Consider the following 12,375-nt stretch of genomic DNA (forward strand, 5'->3'; position numbering starts at 1 on the left):
GGTACCTTTGATGACCTTGCTTTAAGGACATAGTACAAAGGTTTCATTTGTTCTACTTAAAAGAGAAAGCTCAATCTAAGCATCCAAACTGTCAGGTGCCTTTATATCTGCAGTATTTGAAATTATTTCATTTTTTGAAATATCTCAATATGTTGAATTCCCATTTCTGCTATAGCTTCTTCCTGTTTAATAAGTTTTCTCAAATATTCCATGGTTGGTTTTCTTTTTTTTGCGGTGAGAAGTAAGTTTAAGCATAATCTTATGGTACAGGCTAAGAAATAGAGACTTTTTTCCTAGGTCTTTCTTGACATAGGTATTACTAAGTAGTTAACAGCTTAAAAAAAAAAGAAGTCTTCATTATTCTTAGTACTCTGGTTGTCCGTTCATTCTGATTACCTGATGCCAGTTCTCAAAAACACAAAGCCATGTTACAGGTATGCTGCATTTGCTGGTTAGGAGTACCTCCCTTGTTACAGGAAGAGAAGCTCATTGCAGTTCCTGTAGAGAAGTTTCAGCGTGACCCTCATCCTCCAAAGCAGGGCTTTGATTGTTGTGTTACTACACTGTAATACTTCAATGGGCTGATACAGAAGCCCACCTGAACTGAACTCTAGATGACCAAACTTGAGTTATGAATCAATACAGTATCTAGAAATGCTTACATTACCTGCTGCCATCTACAAGTTTTCTTGAAACTGGATGAAAGAATATCATTTCACTACTTGTCTCATTATCCTATATTTTCTAGCCTTTGAAGCACGAGAAAACACAGGTAGGAAAAACTGCACTGCTTTACAAAAGCCATTGACAGCCTTGTAAATTTTCATTTCAACTCCACTATAGTATTTGGAGTGGAAATAAAAATTGTTAACACACTAGAAATTGTGTGCTAGCTGACTCCTACATGCATTCTTAGTTCACCACAGTTGAACTTGAGGATATTAACCACCGACTATACATGTAAGTAACAAGTGAATACAACAGGACAGTTGGTGCTACAGCAGAAATTTGCTCGTGTGACTTACATGACCATTGTTAAACCCCATTTTTTGTCTTCCTTATGAGAGGAAAACACATGAAACAGTGAAAATTGGGAATCACTGCAACATAATACACGAGGAGTAATTTAAATAAAATGCAATTCAGAGCTGTGCCCACCGGCCACCCTTAGGGAGTGCTAAAATGGTTTAGTTAGTTGAAAAGGAGTTAGTTACTGAATGTTGCATAATGGGAAAAGTTTGTTTACATATTCTGAACATATTTCCACAGGATGGGGGGGAGAGATGGGGATGTTAGAATTAAAGGCAGTGTTAAGTATGCAAAATGTTTACTATGTATGTAAATGGGATCCTGATTAGTGACAGATCATGTGCAAATTGACAATACTCAATTTATTTTTGAACGGCAATATAGATTGTCAAGGTTGTGTATAATGATAATAAATATATAAAACGCTACTTGAACTATAAATGACCACCGAGACCTAATTTTTCCATCAGTGTTCTTAAAAGCAACTTTGCCTGAGTTAATGGATGCATTTAATGCACGTTTGTCCAAAAGACCACAGGTAAGAAACAACAGGCATTTTTGCCTCACTCTGTCCAAATTTGCTCAGAAAGGCAGGGTTTCTCTCGTGCTTCTCAATCACAAGTGCTGGAGACTCATGTCTGCAGACAAACTTCCCGAAGTTGGAGCCCGAAGGTACTACTGCTCTGCCTCTGGGAAAATGTGGTCATTTCCACACCCGAAGTCACATGTGAGCATTTGGAAAAGTACAAATTGCCAAATGTCAATTAATTCCTCTTTCTCTGAATGACTTATTCCAACTTTTGAAAAAGTTCTTTGAACTGACTGGGAAAGTTAGTGGCTTCAGGTGTTGTTGGTTCTCTGAGAAGAAAAGATCCTGAAGCATAGCCACAAGGCAAGCAGTTTAGCACCTGCATCCTGCAGGACTTCTTGCTGCATGTCTCAGTGGAGCAGTTCCTTCATGTTCTGCCAGAATGCTATGACTGTAGGATACCTGCATACCCTGTATAATTCTATGAAGACACACCATTATTCAACATCTTTATCATCCTGAATATGTTTTAATTAAAAACTTATCCAACTCCCATTTCTTCTGGGTCTTACACGCTTGAAGCAGAGGTCAAGAAGTAAACTAATAAAATATTTCAATGGTATTATTCATTTTACCAGCAAGATTAGGGACTTAATTAAGAGTAGACAAAGGTGCTTCTTTAAAAACAAATGAAACAAACATATATATTTATGAATGACAACATTCATGCAATATATGTATAAGATGAGTTTATGGAGTTACAATCTAAGAATTAAATCCATATGCTTAATGACAAGGGGAGAAAATGTTACTCTGTGTCATCTGGTTTTTGATAAATCAGTATTTACCAGAAATAGGTTTTCAATTTAAGAATCTAGAAATCTACATTCAAGGGACATTCAAGGGAGGATTAGGGTAGTTTTTTCTAATAATTTCCTTACAAGTCTAAATCACAGAAAAAAAATGGTATTTGCATTTGGTTTTGCTTGCAAAGAAATACAACAACAGTCTAATTTACTAAATTATCCTGATAGGTCAAGACAAGCTACCTTAGTCCATTCAAGAGAAACTGATTTTGTAAATATGCATCATCTTGGTTCTATAACAAACCATTAGAAACCTACTTTGTCTTGCTTTCCTTTGTCACCATGACAGAAAAAAATGCCAAAGAGATCTGCTTGCCTCAAAAATGTGCTGGTAAACATCATTTGTCTTAATATGCTGACCTAAAGCCTTTGTCAATAAGCAAATTAAGCTGGACAAAAGCATAAACTATATCTTTATTCTCAGCAGCGTTTTGTTTTCATGGATAATGTCAATAAACAAATGTTAGAAGCCAAAAGGGCAGATGATAATGTATGAACAGGGAAAAAAAGGAAAAAGGAATTTTTCACACAAGCCAGTATGTTTCATACAACAGGAAGTATGGTAGGCATTACAACCAAGACATCAGCCCTATTGGCAAATCTTAGCAATAGTCTAATTGTTTCCATAATGATACATGCATGATGTCATCCTGGCTCTGGCATTAAATCAGTGGCTAATCTCACAGGTGCTACTACAGAGGCAGGATTTGACTGTGCCACACAGTTACTGATACAGTAACATCACTAAGAGATGCAAAAGATAAGGAGGAAAAAAGCTTACGCTGGCACAAGTGGTGAAATTCTACTGAATAACATCTTTGCCAATGCTACCTAGCATCACAGTTCAGTACAGTGAGCAGAAAGAATACCTGCCCAGCTTTGATGGCATTTATATAAGCAACATGGTAGTCCTGTAAACTAAACTGAGGCATGTTGCTGTAAAGCTGTAACTTCATGGGAGGGTTCAAAGCTGGAATGCCCGTAAGAATTTATTAGGCAGGGAAAAAAAAGCCTTGTGACATATCTAGGTTTTATTCAAACCAGAATAGATCTCATAGCTAGCATTTCAGAAACAATTACTCTTTGCACAAGCTATTTTTTTTTTGTTGTTGTTGTTCAAATATATCACAAAACCCCTCCACCCACACTCCTGAGCCAAGGAAAAAACATGTTGTCAGTTTTACAGATGAGTAAACTGAATCACATGGCTGACAAGTTTGACCTATTTCTTATAGATAGGGATTTAAACAAAACAAATACCATTTTGAAATAAATGGATTTTTCGCTAGCATAGAAGGGTGAGAAAAGAAAAAGGCCCTCTGCATATTTTTCTGGATCAGTATGGCCGTGGTGCAGTCAGTTATGGCATGGAGCTCTCTTTTTGGTGTGAAACAGACATTGTCCCTGGAGAACTTGCTGTCAGGCAGACAAAGGGGAGTTGCAGCCCGCACCTCTGCAAACAAGGCATCAATGCTGACTCAGCTCTCAAGAGACCTGTCCAACTCCCAGCCTCACAACTCATACAGTCTGATATCAGTCTGCACGCATTTCCTCTGAACGTACTTTTTAGAAAAATGTCATTCTCAGCAACTGCATGAAATGAAACTGAAGAGGAAAAAAAAATTGATATTGAAAATAATAATAAAAAAGCTCAGGCTGTAAGAAAAAATAGAGACTGTACTGCAGCAATGCTATTGTTTCTCAGCCTTAAGAAATAAAATATCATGGTTACAAACATGCCATGGAAAGTTCTCAAGGAAAACCAGTCTGGTCTCTTGATGGCAGGGCAGAGTATCAGGGAGGAGAACTAAAAGCTCAGTAATTAAAGCTCAGCACAGGCATTTGTTTAAGGACCGAGTTTCAAAGCAAAACCAGCATGTACTCCAACCTCAGTCATGCTGTAAGGATACCCATGCCAATTTTAAACTGCCTTAATTCAAGCAACAAGCCTCAACAGAGGCTCATGAGCCCTGAAATACAAGCCTACTGTCAGATGCTGCTAACGCTGGGCAGGCACTGATGCACAAGTAGTGGTGCAAATGTGAAGCTGTTTGGTCAAATTAGTCCTGAGACTGGAACGTGCAGAAAAAATACAACCTGACAGTATGTGAATTTTACTGGAAAAAAACTCACCAAGATTATTCTTGTTCTCCTTGCTGTTCATTATGAGTAAGGCTGTGTACAACCAAGCTGGTAATGTCACAGAAGAAATGTAGCTTAATGATTTTTGAGAATCTTAGAGCCCAGTCTAGGAATCAAAATTTAACCCTTGTACTAAGCAATGCCCATTTTCAAATTTCAAAGTTCAAATTACATTTGTTTATGTTTAGAGCTGAATGTAATCCACTACTGTTTGTGCCCTTGGAAAGGGATGTCCTATGTTTACTTCTGAAGCTCCATGGTTTAAGCAGGAACTTTCAACAAGTTCTCAGCCAAGACTGCGGACAAAACCTGCATGCATTATATTACTGACCTATTGCTAAAATCCACAGAAATCTTACTCATTTTGTTGCTAATCTCTCTTACTTTAGAGGAAGCTGGGGAGGTTATAGCTAGGTACACCTCTGCAGTTACACAGATGCTGATGGTTGTTTCATCTCCCAGGATTACAGACATGGCCATTGCAGATCATTTACTCACTCAGGACTCTTCTGTGCTTCATGTGATGGTAGGTAACATTTGATGCTTCAGTGGAAAATGTTGATAGCACAAAAAAACACGCTTCATAATACTATTCTGTACGTGTTTCATCCTAAAATTTAGATAAGCTTTACTTACCTCAGGGTAAATCCATTTGTTCTCTTTTGATAAACCAAAACAAACAGAATATTCCAAAAGGCGGTTTAACTCCCCTTTCCCTTTCCTTTTCTTTTCCTTCCTCTTCCCCTTCTCCTCTATTCCCTTCCCCTTCCCCTCCATTCCCATTCCCCTCCCCCCTTCCTTTTCCCTTCCCTTTCATCCAGGAAGTCTTAAAATAAAAGCTTATCTATACTCAATAGGTTGCATTTTTGCTAATTTGGAAAGACCGTTCAGATAGGAATGAACCATTTGTCATCAAAAACACTGCTTACTATACTCATGTCTTCTTGCATGGATGTATTACTGTGCAGTTGAAAATCCAGTTGTTTTCTATTCGGTGGTCTTTTTGTATCCTATGAAACATGCAAAACCTGCTCACAGGAAGCTCAGTGCACAGGTAAAAGCAATGAGCTGACTTCTGAAAACACATATAAGGACAAATGCTAATTAGAAAAAGGATTAAAAATTACATAAGACAGTATTTACTCTCATGACTATTGTGTAATTCCAAACAGTTTGGAAACATCACTAACAAAGGAATTGTGCCTCAGGGAGCAGTCTACATTTGCAAACAGAACTGGCTGTCAACCCTGGAGCTTACACCCACTGCTGGCAACTGAATATTCAAAAATGTAGACCAAAGAAACCTCTAGTGAGCATCTAAATAAACTAATGTGTAAGGCAACATATCTGGAGGGGGGGAAACAGCATCGTACAAGGATAAAAAACAACAGACTAATGAATCCTCATGTACTAAACCACATTCAGCATATGCTTCAGCCAGTATGTCTATCTGTGGACTCACAACTCCAGTGCAACGAGTTGTCATCTGTTCAAGAGAAAAAATAAACACAAGAGGAAAAGGCTTTCAGAGCTGAAGCCAAGCAGCTGAAGTTCCACCTGTGTGTCAGCTGCAGGCTGGTAGGCACTGGTATGCTCAAGACAAAGAAATTGGAGACTGAAGTCTTTACATGAGAAAAAAAAAAAAAGCATCTACAATAAAGTAATGCTGCAGTGTTCTCAAGGCATTTTGGCATGCAGAATTAAACACAGATGAAATTCAAAGTGGAACGAGGCGATGAGCATATTCTTGCATTAGCCAGCACTTAGAAAATTGGGGTTCTATTTTCTTTGTGTGGAGTTTTGGTTGGCTTTGCTTTTGTTTTTTGGATTATTTTCTGAAAGATTATCTTCTCAGCTTAAAATCATTCCTCCTTGTCCTATCACTATTCACCCTCGTAAACAGCTGTTCTCCCTCCTGTTTATTATATGCTCCCTTCAAGTATTGCAAGGCCACAATGAGGTCTCGCCAGATCCTTCTTTTCTTCAAGCTGAGCAAGCCCAACTCCCTCAGCCTGTCTTCGTAGGGAAGGTGCTCCAACCCTCTAATCATCTTAGTGGCTCTCCTCTGGACCCTCTCCAACAGCTCCCTGTCTTTCTGGTATTGGGGACCTCAGACCTGGATGCAGTACTCCAGATGGGGCTTCATGAAGGCAGAGTAGAGAGCGACAATCACCTCCCTGTCCGTGCTGGCCTGGAGCCCAGGATACCATTTGCTTTCTGAACTGCAAGAGCACACTGATGGCTCATGTTAAGCTTTTCATCCACCAGGATCCTCAGGTCCTTCTCTGCAGGGCTAAGTGCCTCTAAATACTTTCACTAAAGTTCTGTGACTGTATAATTACAAACTTCAGTTTTAAAAAGTAAGTCCCTCTTCTTGACAGTGGTTGTGATTTGGCTCCCGGTGATGAAGACTCACGGAATTGCACAGAATTATCAAGCTGCTAATGCACACAGGCAGCCTTGCAGCACAAGCCCTGGTTCCTGAACTGCCTTGCCTGCCTTTCTTTGCCTCAACAGTTTGCTGTTGCTGAAATACACTCCTGCACAAGCAGGCTGCTGTTGAGCTCACACCTAGCAGGTCACAGCAATATCTTGTGCATATGCTGCAAAGCTAAGACATAATTCATTCTAACATTCAGAATATGAAGTTAACACATCAAAGCAGTACCTGACAGGGATCCTTTCAGCACCTTCCTGTGCCACACCTTCACTGTCTTGAGAGAGTGAATGACACATTATGTGGTTTATTTCCCTTCCTTCTTCCTTTCACCCGAGTTGAACAAGTTATTTCTAACATTTTCACATACTAAAGCAGTCTACACAAGAGAAATTAAGCAAACTTAAAAAAAAAGACCTGAAGTTAACAAAGAACTCATCAAACTTTGTCATGTTTTCTAAAGCTTTTTTCAAAAGCACAGCCATTCTCCCTGTTCGTGGAGAGGTGAGGGATGATGTCTCTGAGTCATTCTCCAAGTGATGTGGACTTTCTTCACTAAGAGTGTCACTGCTAGCAGAACACTGTAAGAGCCAGCAGATGTCCTGTAAATGCAGGGGTCAGCTTGACCACCCCTGTATTACACAAGAAAAAAGCTTTTAAAAGCAATCTTATTCTAAATAAAACAAAGAAACAAACTAACAAACAAACAAATAATATAGTAATATCAGAAAGGAACAGTTTCAACAAAAAACTACTGCAGAGTGCAAAATCTGTACGGAAAAAAAAGCAGATCTGCAGTTTCTGATGAGATTCTGACGATTTTACTGCTGTATTCTTCTCAGTCTGAGAAGACAAGCTGAAACAAAAGCCAACTGTACACATTCATATAAAAACGGACACTTTTCAGGCTAAGTAATCACAATCCCAACTGAAAAGAACTGCCCTTTCTACAAATTTCAACATATGTGTCTCACTGGGGAAACATCTGTCTGGAATGCCATACGGTTTTCATTTACTACTGAAGCTGAGCATTTACACTGGCTCTAAACTTAAGGCAGAACAAAATAAAGAATAAAGGATGGCAATCTTCTGAGATAACAAAATGGAGGAGGCAAAATAAATCTGATACTACTATCTACATTCAAGACCAGGCTGAATGGTGGTGATTTTTATTATAGCAGAAAAGAAATAGAACTAAATGGCATGAAGCCAAAAGTAAGTATACTTGCTTCAGCACAAACCTGTACGTTCAAAGTGGGGGTAATTAACAACTGAGACAACCTAGCTAAAGGCAAGACGCACTGATTGTCATTTGACATGTTTAACATGGAAATGAGATCCCTGGAGAAGCGATTGCAGAGCTGTGGGCCTCCCAGGCAAATGCACTATCACCACTCTTCCTTCTCTTCTGTGTAGAAAAAGATGTCATTTCAGTATTTCTGTTCATAGCAGCTGCAGCAAAGTAACACGGAGAGGTTCCCCCCTTAAACAAATTGGTCCCATTTTACAATAGTATACATCTGGCAAAGGCTGGTAAAAGGTTTGGTATTCAAAGGACAAATATCATTTAATAATTAATCCAAAATCCTAACCCAGTTCTTTGTTGTTGTTGAGTTGATGTTGGGTTGCAGTATGATGATGATGATGATGTGAGAGAATATATATGCTAGGAATACCAGAGATAAAATAAGGTCAAATCAACGAGGGGACTCAAAACTGAGGTTTAGATATGTCATTGGGTAGGACAAAATTCCCCCAGAGAAAAATCGGATTTAGATAAGATTCAGGAGTTCTTGTGTTACTGGAAGGAGAAATATTACAGAGTGTCAGCGTGAAAGATTTCAGCAAATGAAAGGAAACTGAAGATTAATTGAAGTCCTTGCCATATGTTGGCTGAGCCAGAGTGGGGTGACTGGAACTAGCAGAACTGCCATAAAAAAAAAGCTGTTTACGGAAAATAATTGGAGAACCATTGCTCATGTCTTAGCTCAGCAAAAATACAATTCTCTGATATGAGGATTTTGGAGCCTAAATACGGAGAGGGATTAGAATTACCTTTCATCAAAGTTACAAAATACTGAAAATTGAATTGGCCATCAGTGGCTCTGTCATGAAAACACGAGAAGTGCAACAATGAGATTTAATGACAGCACAAAATTAGAAGCCACCATAAAAACAGCGGGTTGGGTATCATAGATGATGAATCAGATGACCCTCACAATTTCTATAACAGAGACAAAGTGAAATTCTGTTCAGGAACCATTTCCAACAAGCACCAAAGACAAGGCAGCACCACCCTGGCATGCTCTACAGCATAGTCCTCTAATATTACCTTTGCAAGCCTTGAGCACATATGCATTTCAACTTCACATTACATCAAACGTGTCTATATCATCATTCCAGAAAAACACAGCTCACTGTGTAGCAGCTCACTGAACATTTTCTAGAGCTTCAGAAACAATCAAAGTCGATGACAAATGTGATGGAGATTTCAATATTTGTGAAAGAGAATGAAAGAGAAGGGAGCAGCTAACATAGGCTGTCTCCAAATCATTCCCTTTCTTGAAGTTTGGCAAGCCTGGCACCTTGAGCAGTCTAGCCGTGATACACCCAAAAAACTAAACCCAGCATATTCATAAGGTGCATTCCCATAGCTGATGATCTGTTACAGCTCAGCAAAACTTCAAAAGCAAATACTCAAGTGAAAGTTATTTTCTGAGCCCCTCTGTGTCTCGTGGCCTACTTTCAGAGAGAAGCACCTCTAGGGTAAACAGCCTAAATGTCCAGGGAGTTGTGGAGCAACCACTCCTATTGATGTCCATTACCCTTACCACCAGGTCCTAAAATCTGGCATGAGCTGAACTCTGGTAGGTACAAGTTTATGTTCTCTGTTTGTTACCAGTTAAACATTAAAAAGGGGAATGGCAATACTGGGCAGCCTACACAGGTAGCTCTGTTTTGAGAGAAAAGGTGGCTAGACTCATCAAGCTAACTGTTGAACAGCAGATCATGATGGAATGTAGAGCCTGAGAATGTGCTCTGGTAGTAGAAGGGTGAAAAAGTCATTGTTTTCCACTGAATGATTTACACAGCATGGCAGAAGAGGACAGAACGTACACTGCCACAGTGATAAATTCCAGAGCTGGACACAACTTTCTGCTGTACTGCAGCAGACTCAGTGAGCACACATCTGCCAGACAGGAGATCCCTTTCAGAGATCTGACCATAGCCACTCTTGTGTACCCATCTTCACTGAGTTGCTCCTGCATGGTTAAAGAAAGGAAGGCACTTTCAAAAGCAGCTCATTACTTGCACATCCTACTCCTCCCACATGTACTCACGCTCCTGGGTGTAAGCAGCATGGCTTGGGTGAAGTATACATTGCAGCAGCTCCTCTCTCCCAGTGAGCTTGCTGCTCTGTATAGTTTCAAAACACAGATGTGTTACAGCTCTACAGGCTATACAACCGTCATCTCTGTTTCATCAGTCCCCAGTGAGGCACCAGTGCCTGATCCAGCTGGGTTTGGTAGAACCTTTGCCTACTCAGCATGCATGGATGGGAGCATCCACACCAGCTCTGGTGTCCTGGGCAAAGTGGGTAGCGGTCTGCACTGCTGGCTGGGGGATACATCTCAGACCTGAGCCCATGCCTCCTAACTTTTGGTCTGGTCATTGTCACCCTAATGGGTAGATGAGGGGTTAAAGGGCATTTATTCACACAACGTGGGCTGTGACACACCATTAACCCCAGGACCTGAGAAAGGTTTGAGGCTCTTTCAAGTTACTAGCACAGATGCCTCCAGCAGGCAAAGGGAAGAGTTACAGAAGCTGAGTTACGCCTGGGCAAGAACAAACAAGCTTAAACTGACTGCAGATGGATATAGAGAAGAACATTTTAAACCTTCAGAACTGTGAGTTCCAAAAGAGCCTTTCAACAATTGCAAGACTTCATATTTTTAAGATGAAAAACTGTCAGTTTTTGAACCAGACCAGAATAGGCTGCCACAGCTTAACTGTATGATCCTGAAGACTCATTGCAGCATAATGTATAAACACAGTGAGTGAAAATCAGTGAATAGGAAGAACTGTTGTAACTTAACAATTTCTAAAATGCTGAAATTACAAAGACACATGCAAAGCAGCATTAATTCGCTTGGCGAAAGAGATCAAGTCTTGGCAACAGCATTGCAAGGGGCAGAGGGGATGAAATCATTTATGAATGCGTAGATTCCCTCATTCAAACATTACCTTCTCTTGGAGCATGCTGGAGGCTTCTGGAATACCACAACATAATTCTTTTGAAATTCTCTAACTACTCTTTGCTTTTGGTTCCTATGACAAAAGTGACCCACTGCAGTCAAGGTTTAGTGGGATATGTTTGCTGAAGCACTGTGCTGTACAAAACAATGTGCCAAATTCAATTTGAAAATAGCAAATAGGGTGAAGTTCCATCATAAAAGAAAAAATCCTTTTAAGAATTGATATTTTGTGCTGATTGATTCTCAGTTTAATGTTACTGAAAGAGAAAAGTGTAAAACAATGTTTTTTTTATTTGTCTGTTTGCTTTATATATAGAGAGAGAGAGTCCTGATTGGAAAATAAAAGCCACAGCTTATGGATCATTACATGCTTTCAATTCATCATTTACTCAGGATATACCAAGAACGTTGTTGAAAACATTATTAGCTGCTATACTAGCAGATATATCTCCTCCCTGCACCTGTCAAAAGCAGCAGTGAAAAATAAATATGTATGTATCAAATCTGTGAATCTATTAGTGTCATGAACGTGCTTGCCAAGACACAAGCAAAGCTGCAGAACAACTAACAATGACAGATTATCATTTGCAAACTATAACTTAATGCCCTGTGGTCAAGCACTCTGAAAGTATTCCCAGTGTGGATTCACAACACATTTATTTAATTCTTACCTATATGGACTTCACAAGTGTATTCATATATCCTTTAACACACCTTTACAAATGCACTGACTGCTTAGAAGTTATTATTTCCTATATAAATAAAAAACTAAAGTCAAACCAAAAAGCAAATTTTAATCGATGAAGTTAACATGAAAAAAGTCTGCTAAAATAAAAAGTTAGTTCATGGTCCAATCCAGCAAAATCTTGTGTATTCCTAATGTCAGAAATAAATACAGAAATAGACTCAATTTTATCAACTTCAATTCTTACTATGAAATTCATCACAGTAAACTGTAATTGCTGACTATTTACAATCTAAACTAGCACATGGATATAGGACTACATCATGTACACAGTGTTAGCTATGGATGAGTACTGGAACCAATGGTCAGAACAAGATAATTACCCTCCCAAAAAGTAACCTTGGATCATGCTGTTTGCATGATATACA

This window comes from Meleagris gallopavo, chromosome 4 (assembly GCF_905368555.1).
Source record: "Meleagris gallopavo chromosome 4, MGAL_WU_HG_1.1, whole genome shotgun sequence".
Lineage (NCBI taxonomy): Eukaryota > Metazoa > Chordata > Aves > Galliformes > Phasianidae > Meleagris > Meleagris gallopavo.